The sequence below is a fragment of the Medicago sativa genome, chromosome 5 (genome assembly GCF_051527215.1).
Source record: "Medicago sativa cultivar Bolivia chromosome 5, Bolivia_mono, whole genome shotgun sequence".
Taxonomy (NCBI): domain Eukaryota; kingdom Viridiplantae; phylum Streptophyta; class Magnoliopsida; order Fabales; family Fabaceae; genus Medicago; species Medicago sativa.
Window position 1 is genome coordinate 64613994 of NC_140753.1, and position 9562 is coordinate 64623555.

Sequence of the window (9562 nt, forward strand, 5' to 3'; positions counted from 1 at the left end):
TTTGAGAATACTAATTAAGCTACAAAAGGCTCGACTCAAAACTTCAATTTAACCAAATTTTTTATAGGAAAAAATGACCATAGATATCTAATTGAGGTAATTAAATGTTAAAACATGTCACATGGCTAGGGTGTTAGATGAACTTACTATTTTTGAAAGTGGAACACTTATACCATAGTTCTAATTCTTGTTTCATGTTAGGTTTTTTTTTTTTTTTTTGTCAAATAATTTTGTAGCTAAAAATTTATCCCTTAAGTTGAATAAGTGGATAAATCCGAAGTTCAAAACCCTCACTCCTATATATCTTTATATTCCTACTAATTGTGTTATGATCATATTACATCATATTAGAATTTCTATATTAAGTTTAATTAACTTTTATAAAATCATTTTAATTTATAATATAAGACTAAGATTGAAACTCTTGATCTATGCTCACATAAACAACCAAAACCTCAAAGATTAGGAAATTAACAATTAATTACCGGGTGGCCAAAACAAATGCCAGAGATTTTAGCGTGCATGGAGTCTAATTTCTTAATCAATGTGACAACTGACAAGGTTACATATCCATTTCTCATTTCCATAAGCATCACTGCAACTACCAGTGATCACAAACCCATCATAGGAGACTCAATTCATCATATCCTTAGAAACTCTCAACGTGAATCCTTTACACACAACAACATACCAAATCTCTTCCAACCCATTTCCTTTAATTTGTAGGGTTTAGGAAATGGAAATTGACTCGGACGAGGTTGAATGATAAAAGCACCATGAATGGTTGCACGTAAAGCTGATTCGTGAGCATGCCACCATAATGTTCCTCTTGTTGTGTCACATTAAATTTGTATGTAAATTTATTTTCAGGTCGAATTGAACATTGGGTTATATATTCAGGAGCATCTGCCCATGAACTCAATAGTTGGAATACTCTCCCTGCCTTTACATAGTTCAAAAAAGTCATAAACAATTGGACATTAAATCCACTATTTGGCTTGTAATGAAATAGCCTCCATTCATGGATCAAGTATGAATTGCAGAGACTAGATATATTTTTTAATTGTGACGAACCAAATTGTAGTCGATGATTTTCGGGTGTCAATCAATTGATTGGTTTTGAACCCTCAATCGTTTGGACTTTTCGATCTTTATTCGTGGGAAGGGAAAAGATGAATTTAAAACCCTTTTTTAAAGACTTTGGATCCGGGGGTTGGTTTCGATTGAGGAAGGTGTTAGGCACCCCTAAAGACTCTTTCTAACTTTATCTTATGCTAGGTTATTTTATTTGAAAATTTCTTGCTTAAAATCTAAGTGAAAGAATGGAGGGAGAAGAGGTATGAGTTTTTGTTATTTTTATTTGATCGATTTGGAAGGAATAAACCCTCTGCCTACGTACCCTAAAAAAGGATCAAAACCGCCGTAGTTCTCTCTCAAAAAATATTTTTGGTGAGTTAGGTTGATTTTAATTATTTTTGAAAATGGTTTTAAGAAGGGGATTGAGGGGCCTCAAGGCTCTAGAAATAAAATAGAAGTGAGGTTGTTTCATTTTATTTAAGAAATTTAGTCTAAGTTTAATTAAGATTCATTTAGGAATCTGATTAAGAAAATAAAAGGGAAAATCTCTTGGATTTGGATCCAAGGTTTATTAAGAAAAATAATTTGACTTTTGCTCATTTGATTTTTGAGGTAAAAAGGTTTTTCTAAACTAACGGAAAGCTAGCGTAACGATGCGAAAAACTAAAGCAAGCGTAAAGCAACAAATAAAATGGTGTAGTGTCGGTGCTTGTGTCGGTGTGTGCAATTACTACATTATTACATACCATCCTAGGGGCATTCTAAAGCAAGAAATAAAAATGCTAAAAAATAAATTACATCAAGGCCTAAAATACACACTAAGATATTGGAGAATAAATAAATTGCAAAAATAAAAAATGCATGAGATTATACTAAAATTAAAGCAATCATGATATGACAAGATAATAAGAAATTTAAAAGCATCATATACTATAATAGAATGCATGATGTTAGAAGTTTTAAAACAATGCATGAAGTAAAGCAAAATTAACAAGAAAAATTATGGAAGAAAATCAATTAAAATGCATGAGATGATTTTTTAAGCCTAAACAATCTAAAGAGTAAGAGAAATACATGAGATAGAAATTAAACCAAAAAAAACTAAACTAATAATAAACCAAGCATGATAATTGAAACATTTATATAAAAAAAGCAGAGAACACCAATAAAAATGATATATCAAAGTAAAAAGGTTTTAAAATCAATTTCAAATGCAAGGGAAAGCAAAATATGCAAGAAAAATATTTTTTTAAAAATAAACAGAGGGTGCAGAAGCACACATAGGGGTTCAAACAGTAAAACAGTAGTAATTTTAAAAACAATTGGGCTCAGGCACATATCATCACAGCCACTAGATCAAATGATCCAATGGTTAAAAGAAACTCAACTAATAAACATTAAAAAAAAAAACAGCAAAATAGATACCGTCAGATCTACGATCTGACGGTCTAAATCCAGGACACACAGTAAACAAGCAGGCACAATATCAACATAAGTGTACAGTAACCGTCAGATTAAAAGAGTAAGATAGATCTAAAGGCTGATAAAGAAACTCGGTTCAAAGCTTTTAAATGGAAAAGACCGGTTCAGGAAGAAAGAAAACCGGTTTAAGGACAAGAGTATATAAAGGTATATCCGGTTTTATTTAAAACACATCCACATGATTCCTTCTCTCTAAAAACATTTTCAAAATCCTAGAGAGAGAGAGTCTGCAACTCTCTCTTCTCCTTCTCCGACCAGTTCACATTTTCCGGCGTGGTGGCCGATTGTGCACCACCGTGCCGGAGTTTTCAAAACACTCCCTTTTCAAAAACAAATACATATTTACACATCCTTTTTCGTTCTAAACTCAAATATCAGCTCAAAAAATTCCAAAACCTAACACAAATTCGTAGATCTGACTTTCAAAATCAAACAAAAGTGAAGACGTTCAAGATCAAACAGAAAAGAAGACGTGAAACTACCTCTCTTTTGCTTTAACTTCGATCTCCTTCTCTTTTCGCTGGATTCGAACTTCGCCCTCTTCTCACTTCTTCGTCCGATCCGGTTCGATCTGTGCGTGATTCTGCTCGTTTTGGATTCGTGTTACTCTTCTGCTTCCTTCTTGCTGTTTTGGCTCGGATCTTTTGAAATAAATGGAGGCTGAAACGGTTTGTATAGAGATGGAATGGATTTGGATTTGTGGTTCACTGTTTGTTGGATTAGTGAATGACGGTTTGGAAATGGAGGTTGTATTGATGAAGGCAATGATGAATTTGAAATCGTTTGGAGAGATAGTGTGGTTTAGGTGGTAATGGTGACTTGGTGTTATGAATTTTGAGAGTTTCTGGAATTTTTGTTAGTGTTCATGTGTTCTTGAACATTGTTGATGAATTTGGGTGTTCGATCCGAAAAAGGTGAGAAAGATAAGGAATTAGGGTTTATGATTGAGCTCTGCGGCTGTGGCAGAGTGTCAGTCACCAATGATTGGCGTGATCATGACAGCTTAAATAATGGTAAAAATTAGGGTTGAGGTGTCCCAAATGGGCTCTGCAGAATACACACTTGGACCAAAATGCCCTTAAATGGGACAGCTAGATACTAGTGACTTGAACAAAAAGTTTTGAAGGGAAGACCAATGAATAAGGGACACCTGGACAATAAAAGGACTAAAAATTGGGCTTTAAAATAAAACTAAAAGAATACCAATTTAAGAAAAACTAAAAACGTGACTTTAAGAAAATAATAAAAAAAGGAAACAAAATAAATAGAAAAACAAACATAAAATAAAAAGGAAATTTAGTAAAGAGAATTGATAATAATAAAGATAAAATAAACGAATTAATAAAAGTAAAATTGTCCCTTTCGGTAACCAAATGAGGTATTTTAAAATACCTCTCTGCCGAAATTTCGATCAAAAAATACAGTACTTTTAAAATACGAATAAACTTCATTTAAATGTTGAATAACAATTTTAAAATACGAACGAAAATGATTTAATTATACGAACAATAAAAAAACTTCACTAACTAAAAACACGATAAAAAAAACTCAATTATACGAAAAGAAAAGTTTTAATTAATTAGAATTAACATACGAACAACAAAAAAGTTTCAAAGTACTAGAATATGAATAAAAATGTTTTAAATACTGAAATTGCTAATAAAAGATCTTGGCTATAAGAAAAAGGATTTTAACCGATTAAGTGCGAATAAAAACACTAACTGGTCAAAATTTGGGGTATGACAGATGCCCCTATTTAAGTTTCTTCGTCACGGGGATTTAAAAGATAAATTTTTAAATCAACGGGTCGAGGAAACTTAAATATTAAGTACACCAATTTTGACCAGTTGAAAAGCTAAGAATGCAATGCTTTACGAATGTAATGATATGAATGCATGCGATGCAATTACGAATGCAAAGACCAAGAACACATACTGACTTGGGAACAAACTGAGAAGTACCACTGGGGAGGAAAGACTGTCTATTACCTTTAAATTGGTAAAGACGACATCACAAGAAAGATAAACACATGTCTATTACCTTTAGAATTGGTAAAGACGACATTACGAGAAACATAAACACATGTCTATTACCTTTAGAATTGGTAAAGACGAAAATAGGAAACAAGACTGAGCAGACACTGGGGATAACACCTGAGAAGATAGAAATTGAGTGACGTCTCGTCATCCGGTATACCAGGAGATGACACTGTTGACATTCCGTAATCCGACAAACTGGGGAACAACAATCTTAACATTCCGTCTTCCGACCAAGCGGGGAATGAAACACTTGATATTCCGTAATCCGAGAAACCAGGGAACAAAAAATCTTGACATTCCGTCTTCCGACCAAGCGGGGGAATGAAACCCTTAATATTCCGTAATCCAACAAACCGGGGAATAAAAAATCTTGACATTCCGTCTTCCGACCAAGCAGGGAATGAAACACTTGATGATAAAGATTGAGTGACATCTCGTTATCTGACAAAACAGGAAACGACACTTCTGACAAGAAAAAGATTGGGTGACATCTCGTTTTCTGACAAAGCAGGGGGTGACACCTTTGTGAAGGTAAAAATGGTTGACATCTCGTTTTCTGACAAAGCAGGGGATGAAACCTTTGTGAAGGTAAAAATGGTTGACATCTCGTTTTCTGACAAAGCAGGGAATGACACCTTTGTGAGATACAATTGAAATAAGACACTGGGTGATAATGCAACCATATATATAATGATATTTGTATGCATGGTATATATGCATGAATGAATGAATGTATGAATATGTATGAGACTTAAATGACAATATAATTGGAAGACTGGTGAGACAAGATTGGGCAGGTAAAATGGGAATTGGCCCGACAACGCAGTACAAACACTCGACAATCTTCAATGGGGATATCATTACTGGAGATGAGTCTAACACTGTCGGGGTAAATCCCTTCAAACAAACCACTGATGGGGTAAAGCCCTATAACCAAACCATTGGTGGGGTAAGGCCCGATAAATAAACCACTAGAAAGGGAAACAACCCATTAATCAAGACACTGAAGGGAAAACAACCCATTAACCAAAACACTGAAGGGAAAACAACCCATTAATCAAAACACTGAAGGGAGAATGTCCCATAATCAAACCATTTGAAGGGGTAACAACCTTTTAATCATACCACTGAAAGGGTAGAGCCAATAATCACACCACTTGAAGGGGGGAAGAAGCCCATTTATCAAACCATAGGCAAAAGACGCCATTAATCAAACCACAGACAGAAGTCGCCATTCATCAAATCATAGGCAGAAGTCGCCATTAATCACACCATAGGCAGAAGTCACCATTCATCAAACCATAGACAGAAGTCGCCATTAATCAAACCATAGGCAGCAGTCACCATTAATCACACCATAGGCAGAAGTCGCCATTAATCAAATCATAGGCAGAAGTCGCCATAAATCAAACCATAGGCAGAAGTCGCCATTTGTAAGCCAACACCAAGTGCATTCTTTCCATTTGGCCCACTTGAACTGTGATGCCTCTGTCCTTTTTTATTTTTTATTTTTTTTTGTATATATATATATATATATATATATATATATATGTATTTTTTTGAAAATCCCTAACTTTTGCCTGGACCGCCCTTTCGGGTTTTCAATCCACCGGGAATATATTTTTTTTGTATGCCCCTTATTTTTGCCTGGATCGCCCTTTCGGGTTTTCAATCCACCGAGACACTCATTTTTGCCTAAGCCGCCCTTTCGGGTTTTCGACTTAGCGAGCTCTCTTTTTTTGTATTATTTTTTTTCTTCTTTTTTTTTTGACAGAGGTCATCTCACAACTTTTGGTCATGCTTACCTTGCAGAGTTTAACTGTCCTTGAGACGAATGTTGATGTATGTTTCTACTACTCATGAGTTCAAAGAAGATGTACCTGTTGTTTATGCTTTTTAAAAGACATTAAAAAAAAGTTTTTAAATTTTTTGCTTTAAATATTCACATCAAAAATAGAAGAAAATTATGCAAACAGAATAAATGGGAATTTCAAATAAATGGACACAGGCTCAAATTAGATGTAAAAGAGTGGTGACTTGCCAAAGGCGTGGTTCCACGGATTTTAAAAGTTTCGAAAATGGTAATTATATTGGAAAAGGTACATTGAACACAATAACCACTATGCTCCCTAACAACTTTGAATTCCACTGTTCTGAGTCTTTGATTTGCAGATGCTTCATATCGGAGGTCTCTTGACAGCTAAGATGCCCCAAGTAAATCATATTTGTTTTGATGCAGTTGATTTGCCATGAGGCAGAAGTCTGTTGACGGCTGAAATGCCTCAAGTGAGTCATGTTCGACCAGATGCAGTTACTTTGTCACAATCCTTAACTTTTGCATAGATCGCCCATGCGGGTTTCAACCTATCAGGATAAACACATTTTGCATTTTTTTTTGTATATGTCTCTAACTTTTGCATGGACCTCCCTTTCGGGTTTTCAATTCATCGAGACGCTCCTTTTTGCCTAAGTCGCCTTTTCAGGTTTACGACTTATCGAGCTTTTTCATTTTTTTTACATGTCTCTAACTTTTGCATGGACCGCCCTTTCGAGTTTTCAATTTATCGAGACGCATTTTTTTTTTTAGCCTTTTCATTATAACAAAGTATTTCTTGACTGCGCTGGCATTCATAGGATATACAAGTTCATCACTATCCTTTGTAATTAGGCCTACATTGCCCCTGGAATCAGGTAACACATTTTTGAGCACAAAGTCACTTTCTTGACATTCACGGGGACGAACCTTCTTTGTTGAATACTTGCTTTATCCTTTTGATATAACTGTACAGGGCACGTCGCAATAACACTTTTAGATTCAATCAAGCTTAGCTTTCACGGGAGCTTCCGTTTACAGGACTTTGACCTCCATGTGGGGCACTGCCTGTATATTGAGGGATGGTGGGGGGGGGGGGGGGGGGGTTACCCCTGTTAGAGTGTGCACTTGAAGTACAATATCCCTGCAAAGCAGATAGTAGCATCTCGTGCCAGTCTTTGTACCTGAAAGTCCTCTTCTGGACAATCTTTCTTGATATTTACGGCTTTGACGGCCAAGACGCCCCAGTAGGCGAAAAATCTCTTTAGGAAACTTTTCATTCTTCTCTTCTTCAGCCTCAGATACAAGGAACTCAAAGTCGAGAGAGAATACAGGGTTTAAGTGTTCAACGGGTTTATTAATGCATGATTTGATTATTGATATAAACATTATGATTATGCAGATATGTGGAAATGATTTAAAGAAAAAGAATTTTTTTGGTTTTTTGTATTACCATTTTTCCAGAAAAAGCACAAAATAAAGACAAAGTCGGGATCAAAGCGACTTTTAATTAATGACGAAAATACATAAAGCAAAAGCCCTAAACAAGTTCACTTCCGTCTCGGGTGGGACGAAAGGATTTTTTTTTTGAAAAACATAAAGCAACAAACAAACATATTAATTGAACAAATGAGCAGTAGAAATAAACATCAACGAAGACCCAGTTGCAGCTAAACATTCCATGTATCAACATTAAACACCAAGATCCGATAGCGGATTAACTTGCATGTCAGAATCCAAACTTAGAAAGGCAGAAGATCAGCTTCAAATAAATCTTGGACTGCATTCTTGAAAGCGTAACAGTGCTCAATGTCATGACCTAGTGCCCCTTGATGGAAGACACATGAGAGATCGGCTCTAAACCGTGCTGCCAATTTTTTAGGCATTGGAGGAGGTGGTTTAGTTTGGACGAGGTTCCTCATAAGCAAATCAGGAAACAGCTCCTCATATTTCATTGGAATCGGATCAAATTTAGTTCTTGGAGACTGTTTTCGAGGTTGTTGCTGATACTGCTGGGACTGGGGTTGATAACCCGAACTCTGAACATCATTTATGATAGGCATAGCAGCGGCAACAGGGTGATAAGCCAGATATTGTTGTTGAGGCTGACTTTCCACCATACTCATTTCCTGGTTTTCCTCCTCTGAAATATCAGTGGGAACACTTTCTTTGACCAAGCGTCCTTCTCGAACCCCTTCTTCGAGACGCATCCCCATAATCATCATCTTTGCAAAGTTGGTGGGAGCACTTCCAACCATTTTCTCATAATAAAACTGATCCAAAGTCCTTAACAAAATCCCAGTCAATTCTTTCTCTTCCAGAGGTGGACGGACCTTGTAACGCCCCAGATTTTGGTCCAAGACATTACGCCTAAATCATTTTCTTTTTCTGAAAAACACTACTATTTATTTATTTTATCAATAATATATATTCTAGCAAAACCTATACAAAATTCTTTACATAATTTAATAAAAATTCTTAAACTAAATGTCCTTCAAAATCACTTCTAAAATTACAATTTAATCAAAAACCCAATTTCGCCCACGTACGCGCTTCAAGCAAAACACCAAAGCAAACACATCTCTTCATGTTCATGGTGTTATACCCTAATTTTGGACCTAAAAATACTTGTTCAAAATTTTCTTTCATCTTTTGATATATGTCTATTATTCTTGAAGAATTGCCAATTTGCTATTGTTTACACTGTCATTTTACTCTGCTTTATCTCTCAACTTAGCTTTACAAATCTTTTCAACTGTGTATTTGTCCATGTTTTCTTGCATTTCAAGTCATCCAAAACATCTTTCTTGCATTTCAAGTCATTTGAATTGGTCTCTGATCGATTGCATATTTCTCTGCTTTTTATTTCAATATTGTTTACAAAATTCATGAAAAAGGGTATTTTAGTCATTTCCTGCATTCAAACTCATTTTAGTCCTTAAAAATTGTTTGAGTCTTTTCAATTAGTTTGAATAAGTCCTTGTTTCAATCTCATGTCAAAATCCATTTCAAAAATTACGTTTAAAGTCATTTTGAGTCAGTTTAGCCCCTAGGGGCATTTTAGTCATTTCCAGTGTTAAAGCTCTGTTTAATCTCTGAAAAATTGTCTCTGAGTCTTTTAATTTGCCTGTATAAACTCTTGCTTTAATTC